Source organism: Ceratotherium simum, chromosome 34 (assembly GCF_057802395.1).
Source record: "Ceratotherium simum simum isolate JZ-2026a chromosome 34, ASM5780239v1, whole genome shotgun sequence".
Taxonomy (NCBI): Eukaryota; Metazoa; Chordata; class Mammalia; order Perissodactyla; family Rhinocerotidae; genus Ceratotherium; species Ceratotherium simum.
Genome location: NC_141933.1, coordinates 30,152,496 through 30,165,630, shown reverse-complemented (window position 1 = coordinate 30,165,630; position 13,135 = coordinate 30,152,496). Strand labels below are relative to the sequence as shown.

Below are 13,135 nucleotides of genomic sequence, written 5' to 3'. Positions count from 1 at the left end.
TTCTGAGCATTGCCAAGTAAGAACATTAGAAATTCCTAGCTGCCTAGCTTCCAGCCCTTCCCCTGAAAGTAAAATTCGAGGTAGCAAACGATAGAAAATTAGGAAAATATGCACAGGCAGTTAGGGAGAGAAGAGGGGCTGGAGTTCCCGTCAGCTCTGGAATCAGCCAATTGGTATCAATTAATTGTCTCGGAGTGCACAGCCCTGGCCAGAGATGCAAAGGAAAGAGAATTCTTCCCGGGGAGGATGGGGAGGGGGTGGGGTATGAGGTACCCAAAAGGGGGCCTGGGTTAGTCTGGGTGTGTGGTGCCTTCTCTGCAGGCTTCATTTCTGAGGACTTGTGAGCTGGTGCAGACCTGCTGCCCCTCCCATGTCTGTGAGAGGCCCTTTCATGGCCAGGGCTGTTTTTTCACCAGGTTTTGCTCAACATTTGGAAAGAATACTCTCCCTCCTTAGTTAATTATTTGCATAAATATTTGCTTCTTTCCAGCAGGACGTTTCCTGTGTTAAAAAGGACTCACGTGGATTTCAAGGTTTTCTTTTTCCCTTGCATTATGAATTTAGTGCTGGTAGAAGGGCCTGTCTCAGGGACAGGAAGCCTCCCGTTTAGTTAGGGTCTGAGCTGGCGGGGAAGGGGGAACAGCCTGTTCCTCCAGAGGCTGACCTGCGGCAGGGATCCCACGGCCTGCTATTGGCTGGTTTTCATGACAACTGAAGTCCACTGTGCACGATTTCAGTGTGGGCTGGAAGTCTGTTTCTTGACCAAGAATTGGTGTCTTTCCTGGCCTGACTGAGAGGAGCCTGTTGAAGGAAATCAAAGCAGCAAATGTAAATAATACTTAACAAAACAATAACAGTTAACCGTTTTTGGTTTAATGTGTTATTCAAACTCTCCCGATGTCCCAGCATAGAAGCTAAGATATTGCAGAGATTTGGCTACCTGCCTCAAGTCCTGGCTCCTTGTGTGTGTTCACCGTGTGACCGTGGGAATGTTTGCTCCCTGTCTCAGCCTCAGTTTCCTGTCAAACGAAGACAGGAACGTCCTCGCCTCACGGGAGGACAGCCAGCTGAAATAAGGCAGTACACGCACCGCACCTAGCATGCGGGAGGGCCCATGATACGTGCTCAGAAAGTGATAGCTACCTTTATGATTAAGTGCCGACTTTTCTTATCCCCATTTGACAGATCAGGAAGCTGGGGCTCAAACAGGTCATGTAACTTGCTCAAGGTTCACAGCTACAAAGTAGAGGGGCCGAGACCCGAGTTCAGGTCTGTCTGCCTCTGGACCTTGTGTTTTTACCACGGTATTCTCCTCGCTGAAGACAGGTTATCAGATGATGGGCTGATGAATGGCTGAACATGTTAAGTTGGAGAAGACACAGTGGCGCTGGGCGCTAGACCGGTGCTGCCTTTTCAGATTTGCAGGTGTCCTCAGAAGGGCGTTGACGAAGCCGGGTGACCCGGGGGTGCTCGTGGAGGAGGGCGGTCCCGCAGCACGTGAGAGCCGAGCTGCCTGAGCCTCCTCTCACTTCGCTCTTTTCTGCGCCCGGAAGTGCGGAGGCTGGAGGTGTTCTCTGCCTCCGCTTTGAACTGAGGAGCTCGGAGCTGACTTTTGGTTGTGCGAATTCCTTTGTCATCCACTTTCAGTGTGTGTGCGCCTTCTGTTGTCTTGTCTGTTAGAGATTACAGTCTGGCACGGCAGACGAAGGCCTTTTCCCTCCCCACCTTCTTTGATGCTTGCAGATATTCCTAGGGGCTAGTGAGTATTGGACGCTCCCAAGAAATAGGGTAAACGCGTGGAGTACTAGGCTGCTTCTCCGAGGCCTTGCTCCGCTCCCCTTCCAGCCACAGCGTGTCTGCTCTTTATCAAGCTTGTGGGCTCAACTGTGTGAGACCACTTAGAGCCTGTTGGGCAGGCTGATTTAAAGAAACCCCAAATCAGAAAAACAATCCTAGGATGAACCCCTGGAGAGGATTATCCTGGATTCCCCTGGAAAAGATTCTCTGTGATTCCAGGGAGGTCAAAGATGTGAGTCCGGGGGCCTGTGGTTTATAAAATCTGCAGATCTCTAATTGGGGCCTTGGTCTGACGGTTCAAGGAATGCTGTCGACTCGGCGTAGTAACAGTAATAGCAATTTAAAGTAGGCTCATTACTGGAGCACTTATTGCTTTTGTTCAAAATGGCCCATCTAAGTCAGGCCCTATTAAATGCAGCAATTTAACTGACACTTAGCGTCTGTAGGGAAATAAATTATCCCTTGGCCTGGTCACCTCCACTTTGAAATTTGATCGTTGGTACGAGCCCTGGGAGAGCAGTTCAGGCAGATGCATGTGCTCGTGGAAGCCCACACTTCAGCCGTTCATTCAGCACACATTTAGTGTAGACCTACTGTGTGCCGGACACTGTGTACACCCTGGGTAGACGATGAAAATGGAGACAGCGGGGGCCCTGCTTTTAAGGAGCCCACAGCTTGTATTCAGTCATGACATTGATTGAGCGCCTGTTGTTTGCAAAGCCCAGTACCTGGTTTTGTACAGGACACAGAATAATGGCAGACTGTGCGTGCCTGTGGGCCCTTAGAATCCTGGGCAGAGGACAGACTAGGAATCGCTAAACTGAGTGCAGCCTAGAATGGAACGTGCGTTAGACGAGAGGTGTCGGAGAGTGCTCTGAGCACAGAGGAAGGAGTGATTTGTTCCACGGGTTGGATCGAGAAGGCTTGATGGTGGAGGTGGCATGAACTGATCCCTGAAGGACGTCCCCTCTGCTGAGAGTCAGAGAGAAAGCAGGGCTCCTCCTCCTTCTCAGGGGCCTGTGCTGGAGCCAGACGCCTCTCCAGGGCTGAGGCTGCTCCTCTCCTCTCTCTCGACGCCTGCGCGGTCGCTCCTTCTGGGTGTTCTCGGCTTCTCTTTGCGTGTCTGCTGTGTTTCCATCCTGCCCACTGCTTCCTCAAGGCTTCATGTCCACACCATCCCAGTCCCGCCTCCGTCAAGCTCTTGCAGCTCAGCTCTCGTGGCTCGCTGGCCGGCCTGGGCCCTAATTCTGAAGACCCGAAGGAAAGGGTGTGGGCCACCTGTTCAGCTCTTCTGGCCATGCTGTGCATGTCACTGGCCCCTGGCAATCCCAGCCACAGCGGTCAGGGTGCAGCACAAGTGACAATGCTGACCTGCTCATCAGGGGCCCTGGGCACGGCAGTATCTAGGAAGCGTGAGCCATGTGTCCTGTGGACCCAGCATTGTCACTCAAGAGAGGTCTCTGCCATGTGCCAGTGGAGACGTGTACGAAGATATTCACTGCAGCTCTATTTGCAGTAATGAGACATTGGAAATGGCCTGTTGTCCATCTCGGGGGACTGAGTAAATATATGATGGCACTGTGTAAAGTGGAGTGCAATCTAGCAACTAAAATAACTAGACCAGATCTTCACACGCTAACATGGACAAGTCTCTAAGGAAATTTAGAATAGGAATAGGAAGGATCTATATGGTATATGCCACTTGAGTTTATTTTAAAACCACACAAAACAGTACTGTATATCTGTCTGTCTAGCTATCTAGTGTATATGTATATACATACATAATTTTATATACACACACATATATAGTCGATCTGTAGACTATATATGAACATGTAGTCTGTGTGTATATATAAATGTATATAAATATATGTATATTGTACACATAAATATATGTACATATACACATACATATATGTATGTACATATGTATACACATATGTATATATACACACGCACACTATTGAGTTATACATCTGTGGTAAAAGCAGAAAACATGGAAAGAAGATATGCACCAGGATGGTAGTTACTTTTGGGGAAAAAGGGAAGAGAATGGAATGATGGACGGGAGGGTACTCTCAGCCATCTGTCTCAGTAGTATTTTATTCCTTAAAAAAGATATGAAATAAATATGGCAAAATATTAATATTTGTGAATTTGGGGGTCTGGGTACATGAGAGTCCTCTTATGTTCAAATCTGTACTTCTTTATGTTTGAAATATTTCATTTTGTTAAAATGTATGTTTAGGGAGTGGGAGATTATGTGGGGTGTCTGGAACTTAGTTTGTGGCGAGGAATGTCCTGGATGATATAAGCAGAAAGGTAGATGGAACCTAGGTCATGCAAGTGGGGTTTTGGATGTAGGAGCTGGAGAGACATGAAGTGGAGATAGTGCCCTGATCCCCCCTCAGTGTGAAAGGTGACTGAGGGGGAAGGAGCTTGGGGGCCCAGAGATTGGGTTGGAAGCTGCTGTATGGTCCAGGCAGAGTGGACGGGGGCCAGAGCCGGGAGGGGAGGGGACTGGATCAGAGAGCCTGAGGTGAAGCGGGAGGACCTGGTAAGGACGGGATATGGGCCATCACATTTTAGTGGACCCCTCACCGCTGTGCCCTTGACACTCCAGGGGAATGTTGGCTGGTAGAACTGGTTTACCCAGACTTGAGGGCTGTTCAGGGGTAACTTCTGTATCAAGAAACTGCCCCCAGAAAGCAGATTGTGGTTGGGAAGAGAGCTTGGAGAAAAAATGACTTGGAGGACAAGGTGGCCGTTTCCCAGAGTCTGACTGGTCAGACGTACGTCCATAACGTTTTGTGATTTGAGTGTCACACAGACATTCTCAAAATGTCAAGTATGTGTTATATTTCCAAGTCTCACTTTAGGATGCCACTTAGTACAGAAAGACTCTGTGGAGGAATTCCTTAAATAATGAGCTCCATTTATGTGTTACTGAGTACTTTCTTTATCAAAAAAAAAATATATATTTTTTGTGTGAGGAAGATCAGCCCTGAGCTAACATCCAATGCCAATCCTCCTCTTTTTGCTGAGGAAGATTGGCCCTGGGCTAACATCTGTGCCCATCTTCCTCTACTTTATGTGGGATGCCGCCACAGCATGGCCTGACAAATGGTGTGTCAGTCCACGCCCGGGATCCGAACCTGCAAACCCCGGGCTGCTGCAGGGGAGTGCGCGCACTTAACTGCTATGCCACGGGGCCGGCCCCTCAAAAAATATCTTTTAATTGAATTATTAGGGGGACATGGTCTTTTCAAAGTTGAGTCTACTTTGACTTACTGTATGACAGTTTGGTTCTGTGATGGTCTCTGCCCTTGTTAACATTCTGAAAAATAATTTCTAATGCTATTTATTGTTGAAAATACGGTTAATCAGAAAGAAGAAAATAAAAATCAGTAATCCTACCATTCAGATAAAATTTGGTATATTATCCTTTTGAATGTGCTCTATGTGTATGTATGTGTATATAGTTTTTAAACTTTCTTTTTTCATTTTACACATGGTGAACATTTTTCTATTCATTAAAACATTTCTATTTTAGTTTATCCTCAGCCTTCTTTTTACCCCAACTCTGTTGGTCAGTATAATTTTTATTAGCTTTGTATTCTGTAGACCATATTATGAAAACAATAGGCTTTTACATTCTTTTTCTCTCAACTTAGGATGTCTGTTCTAATTCTGCTTGATTTTTCGAAACCACACAGTGCCCCTCTCGACTGGGCTACTCTTCCTCTGGGGAGAATGCTTCCACAGTCCCATCACCAGTTCTTCCACACCAGTTTTCATGGCTGTCTTGAATTGTGTCCAGTAGATGGTCCATAATTTATTTAACCACCCCCTAATTTTGGGCATTTGTGTTGTTTCCAAGTTTTTATTTATTATTGTTTGTGATAACGTTTGTAGCTATTATTTGTGCACATCTATAATCATTTCTGTACGTTAGAAGAATTCCTAGAAATTCCACACCGATTCATGCCCCCTGTGTTGGATGGCCTCCCACTGGCTTCTACAGGGCAGGAGCCCAGAAGCTTACTGCTTTGCGCCTATGTTGTCACTTTTTCTGTGTCCTCCTTATCGTCCATTAACAGCTAGAGTCGTTGCTAGTACTGCATTATTCTGTTACAATTACTGCTCTGACTGGAGAGGAGCCCGTGAGATCGTGTCAAAGAGCCCCAGTGATGCCCTCAGTTAGCATCATCTCTTTCTGGTGCCATTTTCTTTTTTTAAGCTCTGGCTTTTTGACTTAGCAGCCACCCGGGGTCACATTGGGTCCTCCCAGGCATCAGGCCCTCCCAAACTGGGGAGGGCCCACAGAATCTCACCTGGCTTCAGGACGATAAGTCTCACCTCACAGAAAGAGTCCCAGGAGGTCAGAAATGTTGGTTCAGATGTTGGGCTTTCAAACCATCTTTATCTTGGCTTGCTTAGGTGGGGCAGGTGTGCCCCCATTGCTTCCCACTATTTAGTAGGAAAGAATTAGAGAGGGACACCTAGGTACTGAGGTGGTGTTTATGCAGCAGAAGCCCACAGTCATCCTACAAGTTTATTAATGTCAGGACTGCCATTTCTTATACAACTGCGTCAATGTTATTCATTAGCTTTCTGGTGTAGAATAACCTCGTGTGTGTCATTAGGTTACCGTACACATTTTTGTTAGGTAAAACCATACACACACATTTCCAATTAAGACAAAGAATGTGCCATTTCCTGAAGTCGGGATTGAGGTCGTAACCTTGAGTGCTCAAGAATTCCAAGTTTAATTAATCCACCAAATTATGATGACTAAGAGGAAATGTCCTATCAATATTAGATGTGATGAGGCAGCAGTCTGGCTGTGACAAGTCACTTTTCTGGCGGGCAAGCCTGATCTGAACTTATCTGGCTGGTCCAGGCAGCGTCTCCTAGCAGAGGGAGCGCATCCCCTCTGGATGCCGGCCACTTTCTCTTCTAATACTCTTTTTCTGTCTAAGTGTAGATTACACACAGATTTTAAGGAAGTTGTGTGTTGCGTTTCTTCTACATTGCCTGTTTTTCTTCCATTTTACCTTGCTCTTCTGCTAAAGTGTGAGTACCTTCAGGCCTGTGGGCTTTCCTAGCTGAGTGGCGACAGAGAGATTTGGTCTTATAGTAAAAAGAGTCCTGCCACATCCAGCTTCTTGGAAGGAATGGGATGTTTTCAGTGTCTTTGCCCTTCCTCTCAAGAGTCGCACTCGAGGGACGGAGCGTCATCTTGGTTCAGCTTAGATCACTCGACCTCCTGTTGGCTGGAGATGGTAGGACCCCTGATTATGGTCCTATGACATCGTAGCCACTGAGAGAGAGAGAACTCCAATAAAGCAGAGGGAGAAATGGATGCTGAGTAACTTAGGGAGAAAGCCGCCACCAGTGTCCACCATAGCTATGACTTGGAAAGAGCCTGCTCACTCCCCATCCTGCTGGAAGTACTGGTGCTGGGGCCTTGTGGGTAACACCTTTGATCTTCTCTGACCTCAGCAGCTTGGTCTGGTTTAATTCTTCTTCTCCCTAATCACATAGGCTGCATAGTTATCAGAGTTACAGTTAACTCACAGATTAGGATCTTTGTTTAGAGGGAAAAGCCTTGAATTTAGGAAGTACATAGATGGGTTAAATTTTGGCTCCGCTCCTCACTAGCTGGATGATCTTGGTTTTTCCCAGCCTTGGTTTCCTCATGGGTACAGTCGAGAGGACGGGACACCTCCCAGAGTTGTTCCGAGAATTAAATGGAACAGCCTTGGCGAAAGTCCTGAGCTGAGTGCCTGGGACGTAGGAGGCCCCAAATGAACGTGTGCCGTGTTCTCCAGAGCCCTGAGGAGCGCCCGGGGTGGCTGCCCCTCGGCAGATGCTGCAGCGCCTGGGATTTAAGAGCGTGAGTTTGAGAGTCATACAGACCTGGGTCCCTCTACTCCCGAATACGTGGGCAAGTTAGGTCACTCTCCAAGCCTCGGTTTCCTGCTCTGTCAAGTCAGCACTAGTTCCTCCCTCCCTCATAGGAGGTGCAGGTTTTGTGTACGGAGCACACAGACAGTGCTCTCTGTCACACTGGCTGAAATCTGATGGGCTCAGGCAGGTGGGTCCAGACCTGGCCTCGGCTGCGTCTGCCCTCCTGCACCTGGCGCCCATTCTCCTTTCAGGGAAGCAGCACTTTTTTTTTTTTTTTTTTTTAAGATTTTATTTATTTATTTTTTCCCCCAAAGCCCCAGCAGATAGTTGTGTGTCATAGCTGCACATCCTTCTAGTTGCTGTATGTGGGACGGGGCCTCAGCATGGCCGGAGAAGCGGTGCGTTGGTGCACGCCCGGCATCCGAACCCGGGCCGCCAGCAGCGGAGCGCGTGCACTTAACCGCTAAGCCACCGGGCCGGCCCGGGAAGCAGCGCTTTGAGGGCAAGACGGAGGAGGCTGCTGCTCTTGCGCCACCACCCTGCTCAGCTGCCAGCCCTGTCGGTCCCATATTTGTGTCTGGATTTGGGTCAGTCCCTCCTCAGCTCCACACGGTGGGCCTCAGTGACTCTCGGTCTGCAGGGAGAAAGTGAGCAATTCGAACGCCAAGAGCTTGAGAAGAGTCCCACCTCCCAGCAGCCGGTATTTATTTGTGCTTTAATCCTCTGGATTACTCAGAGTTGCTCTCAGCTCTCCCGAGAGCCCCGGCCCCTGGTAAGTGGAAGCAGTGCATGCACCTGAAGTAATGAACGCACTTTCCACTAGGCGGGAACGTGTAATTTGCAGGAATGTGTGTCAGGACCCACCCTGCTAAATTTATACCCTGTAATTTGCAACGTTTGCTGGCACTGAATCGGCGATTGGTGAGTCTAGCCTACCTGCTTTGCAATTATGTCTGCTGGCCGATGTTGCAGGGTTGAATAACTGGGGAGAGGAGATCTCAATCATTTAAGTAAATTGGAACCGGCTCCTGGGACCCATCTGAGATCACCCTCTGGTAGAGGAGGCTGGTTAATGATGTTTCCTCTGCACCAGCTTGAGAGCATCTGATAAGGACGAGGAAAGGAAGAGGCAAAGACAAAGGTCTTCCTGGGTGAGTGGACCACAGGCTTTGGGAAGGCATCTGTGCACCAGTCTCCCCTCTGACCGGCCTCTAGAAAAGGAAAACACAAAACCAACATAACAGAAATGGTTTTATGGTCTGTTTTATGAGCTGCATCAGCCCTAATCATTGGCTCTGGGAGATTCTTGTTAGTTTTTAAAACTGGAAGTCACTTTGCAGCCCCTGTAGACCAGTGATTTTTATAAAATCCTCGTAAATTCTCTGTTTTGGGAAACCCGCAGAAGAGTCTCGTAGGCTGATGGGCAGGCTTCTTGTTCTGTGGGGTGCTGGGAAGAGGGTGTGAGATGGCTGGATTTTCCCATGGTCGTGTTTTGTGGCCAGATGAAAGAATCTGGCAGAAGATAAAGTGTAGGCAGACTCGGCTGTGGTATAAATCCTGGATCCTCAATGACCTCACGTGACCTTGGGTAGACTGTTTAACCTCCCTGAGCGGCCTTTCCTCATTTGTGAAATGGAGCTAATGATTCCTCTGATTACAGCTGTTATAAATATTAGATGTTTGTAAAGGCATCTGGCACATGGAGAACACTCAGTAAATGGAAATTACCATCAGTGCCATTTATGTTTGGGAGGGCCTGTTGTTTATCAGTTGTAAAGGAAGCTTGGCTACATAGACCAGGCAGAATTGGTAAACAAATTGGGTAGAATCCTTTATTCTTTCAAAAAGCCCTTTGTGCGTGTACCCTGAGGCCTGAAAATGCTGATTGGCGCTGGTGATGGGAGTGGGCTTGTAGCTAAAGAAAAGCCTCACTCGTCCCAACACCAGGGTTCACTGAAGAGGGTGGGATTCTTATTTGGCCTTGGGACCTCCTCAATGGTTGAAAAATATAGGGAGGAATTTAGAATCTGGAGAGAGAAGATTCTTTCCCCCGGGAGGTGGTTGTGATCAGGGACCAGAGCTTTAGATGCTCCTGTGGAAAGATTGGGTCTGTAAATGTGTGGGCAGTTCCGGGGCTGTCCCAACCTCCAGGGTGAGAAAGAGTGAATATTTTCTCTGTGCGTGCATATGTGGCACACGTGTGTGGTGTGTGTGTGTGCATGCGTGCCTGGGTCTGCTCCTACTAGATATTTATGGGCTGGTAGACCGCAACTGGGAGAGGCCCGTGTTTAACTGGCTAAATATTAATAAGCGTGTTCAAGAGAATTGAGCCCTTTGTTTCGCCTTCGTAAGAAATGAATCCGTCCTTATTCGATGTGTTTCTGCAGGAAACTGCGCTGTGCGAGGAAGAAGCCTTGCTTTGTTTTCTTTGTCGGCTCTCCAGCGTGGACTTCTATTTCCACTGAGGCCTTATTTTTAAAAACATGTTTGTACAGCAGAATTACAACTGTGGAGGTTACAGCAGTCTCTCACAACTTTGGTTATGGAAATAGTTTATGTAGTGTTTTCATTTCTTTTAATTTACCACTCTCTCGCCTTCCTTTTTCTCCACATGGGGCTGGGCCGCAGAGCTCCCTCCACTGTGTTTTTCTCTGCCTTGTCCAGCACTCTGAGATCAAGGCCCGAGTACACACCTTCACTTTCGTCCTGCCTCTTAGTATCCAGTGAGACGGATTTTGTACGGTTCTAGTGTCCATCCTTTCCCCAACTCTTATCTGTGGCTGCTTCTGCCTTTTTCTTCCTAGAACTTCCCCAAAGAGTTCATTTCCCTATCTTGGCATCACTTCCTAGGAAACTCCCTTTTCTGCTCTGAGACTGACCTTTTTGTTTGATTAAGTCAAATGCTTCCAAACTTCAGGTCCACTGGCTTGGGAGCAGCCATCATCGGCAAGGCTTCTGATGAACTGCATTTGCAGGGTTTGGTTGACTGTGCCAGTCACTTGGCTGAGAAGAAGGCTAAGAAAAAGTACAGAGACAGTCCTGCAGTATTTTTCACTTACATACCTGAAAAATCAGTTTCCATTAGAATAGAGATGGATTTTCCACCTGCCAGAGGTCTCTGTGGAAAGGGGTCAGGTGGAACTGGGAGGATGATGTGAAACTCTTGAGGACAGAATGGCTCTCCCACCCCTGTTATAATCCCTGCCGTGCACCCCTCCAAGTGGGTTTGTGCTGCTGAAATGCAAATACCATTTGTTCTGTTAGTGATTTTCTTACAGAAAGTAGCGGAAATTTAATCCACGCAGAAAATGCTGAGTCACTTCATCTCCTGAAAGAGCTTTATTATTATTATTATTATCATCATCATCATCATCATCATCATTGCAGAAAGGAACACATCAACAGGTAGGTCCAGAAGAGCACAGTTTTCAAAAAGCTTGTTTTTTTTGTCTTATGAAGCAGTTATTTTCCGGAAATCTGTAACCAGTATCAGGAATCTTCAGATTTGCACATATAGCCACTTATTACATAATAATCTGATTCTGCTCCTTGGTTTTTTCTCTCTTGTTGTCTTTTGGGTTTTGAAGGTTTGAAGGAAACTGGTCAGAATTGTTTGCAGAGTGCTTAGGCCCCCCACGTGCCATCAGCATAGGAGATAGAGAATGGAATCCACTCTGGTGTCTGTGTCTGGGTTACCCGAATGCCCGAATTCGAAGCCTGGGTCGCTTCCTTGACTGTTGGCGTTGTGGGTCGCCTGCCCCTTGCTCCAGTGGTGCAGGCTGAAGAAACACAAGCAAAGTGCAGGCTTAGCCGGAGCGAAACATAGAACTAGGACAGTGGATCTTCTGCCAAAAATACCATCTGCTGTTTTCCAAAGCCAAAGATTGATGACTTGGGTTGTCTCCTCCTTCAGCAAATAGTCAGAGACTTGATATATTTATTTGTTTTAAGTTTGACCAGCCTCTTTTAGTATTTCTTATTAGAAGGGGGACTATATGTTGGAGTTAGTAAAGTGAGGCCTAAAAATTTCCAGTAGCTTCCAAATCAGGTTTTCCTCACCCAGTTGTTTTCTGTGTGGGGCTGCCCCGTTAACCTACCTGGAGCGTTGCTCATTTCGTGTCACTGCCCTGCACAGAGACTGAGGTTGTTGGCTTCTCGTTGTGTACTAAGTCAAGTCCAAACTCCGCAGCCTGGCTCTGAAAGCTTTTCTCAGCCTTCTGCCCCTGGTCCCTCTTGGTGACTGTGCGCTGTCATGCCCCGCCTCGCCTAGCATTTCGTTTGGAATGCAGGTCTACGTTTACCCGTCCTGCAAATCCAGCCTGAGTGAAAACTGTGCCACGAAGCGTTCCATGGTGCTTCCCAGGAGTAAATTTCTCCCTCCTTAGTGATTCCTACGTCCCATTTTCTGCTCCCTTCTCAGGGCATTCATGATTCCAACTTTTACAAGTACGGCTGTTTGGGTGCACCCTCCTCTCTTCTGGTCAGCTGTAGGCTTTGTGCTTAAACCTTGTATTCCCCACAACCTTGAGTATGCTGAGTGCTCAGTAGGTTCTTTGTGGGGGAATGAGTGAATCAGTTGAATGAAAGCTTACCACAAAATAGACATGTAGTAGGCGATGGGTAGATATTAAATATAAGTGTCTTGTTCTGCGGACCCAGTGCAGTAGCAGAATGTCACTGTCAAGGAGAACATTGGCTCAAGTGGTTAAGCAATGAGAACACAGCAGTTGCCCAAGTAGACCAGTTTCAGATTGGGATGGTCCCCCACCACGTCAGATGTGTAGTTAAATTAGGATTTGTGTATCAGAAGTACTGCTATTCCAATAATACGCAAATTATGACTTTGAAAGAGTGGAGAGAGAACCATAGCAGTTGTAGCTTATGTGTTCTTTGCAATAAGGTGTCTGTTTTTGCTGGTTTGGGAACACAGTAGTGGTAGAGGAGAAAGGGTGCTTTGGGAAGTCAGATAGACCTTGAATTGCATCCTGGTTCTCATTGACTGGTTTGTTATCTTGAACCTCAATTGCTTCATCTGTAAAATGGGGATAAAAGGTACTCAGTATGGCTGCAGTGTGGGTTAAATAACATATACAAGTACCATGCAGGCCCTGATGCATGGCGGGTGCTCCATCAATACAGGCACCACTTCTAGGAGAAGTTTGCGGGGGGCCTGTCGCCAGCATGGTGAATGTGACTTCATAGTCTGCATCGCTGTCTAAAAGTGCTTTTTTCTGCTGTTGTCTTTGAAGGTTGATTTCTTGCTATTGATTTTAATTAGTAAATTTAGATTGCTTTCCCTCTATATTCTAAGTGGTAGAAGTTAGGGATTCTGAGTAATATATCTCTATTTAAAGATGTGAACCTCTGGGAATTTTGAAACTGGAAAATAAAAAAACCGTGGTTGGAAAAGATAGAAAGAAAAAAA

At 47.0% G+C, this 13,135-nt stretch overlaps 1 protein-coding gene across 3 annotated transcripts in view; it reads left to right on the top strand.

Annotated features, from left to right (window-relative positions):
• LDLRAD3 (low density lipoprotein receptor class A domain containing 3) overlaps positions 1-13,135 on the top strand; it is a 235,519-nt gene that overhangs the window by 40,843 nt on the left and 181,541 nt on the right. Inside the window, exon 1 of one of the 3 annotated variants that reach the window (XM_087423128.1) lies at positions 10,833-11,115. The exons of the other annotated variants lie outside the window; for them this stretch is intronic. The gene's annotated coding sequence lies outside the window, so the exon portion shown is untranslated. Of the gene's footprint in view, positions 1-10,832; positions 11,116-13,135 lie in introns of those variants that run through there. 3 annotated transcript variants of the gene reach the window in all.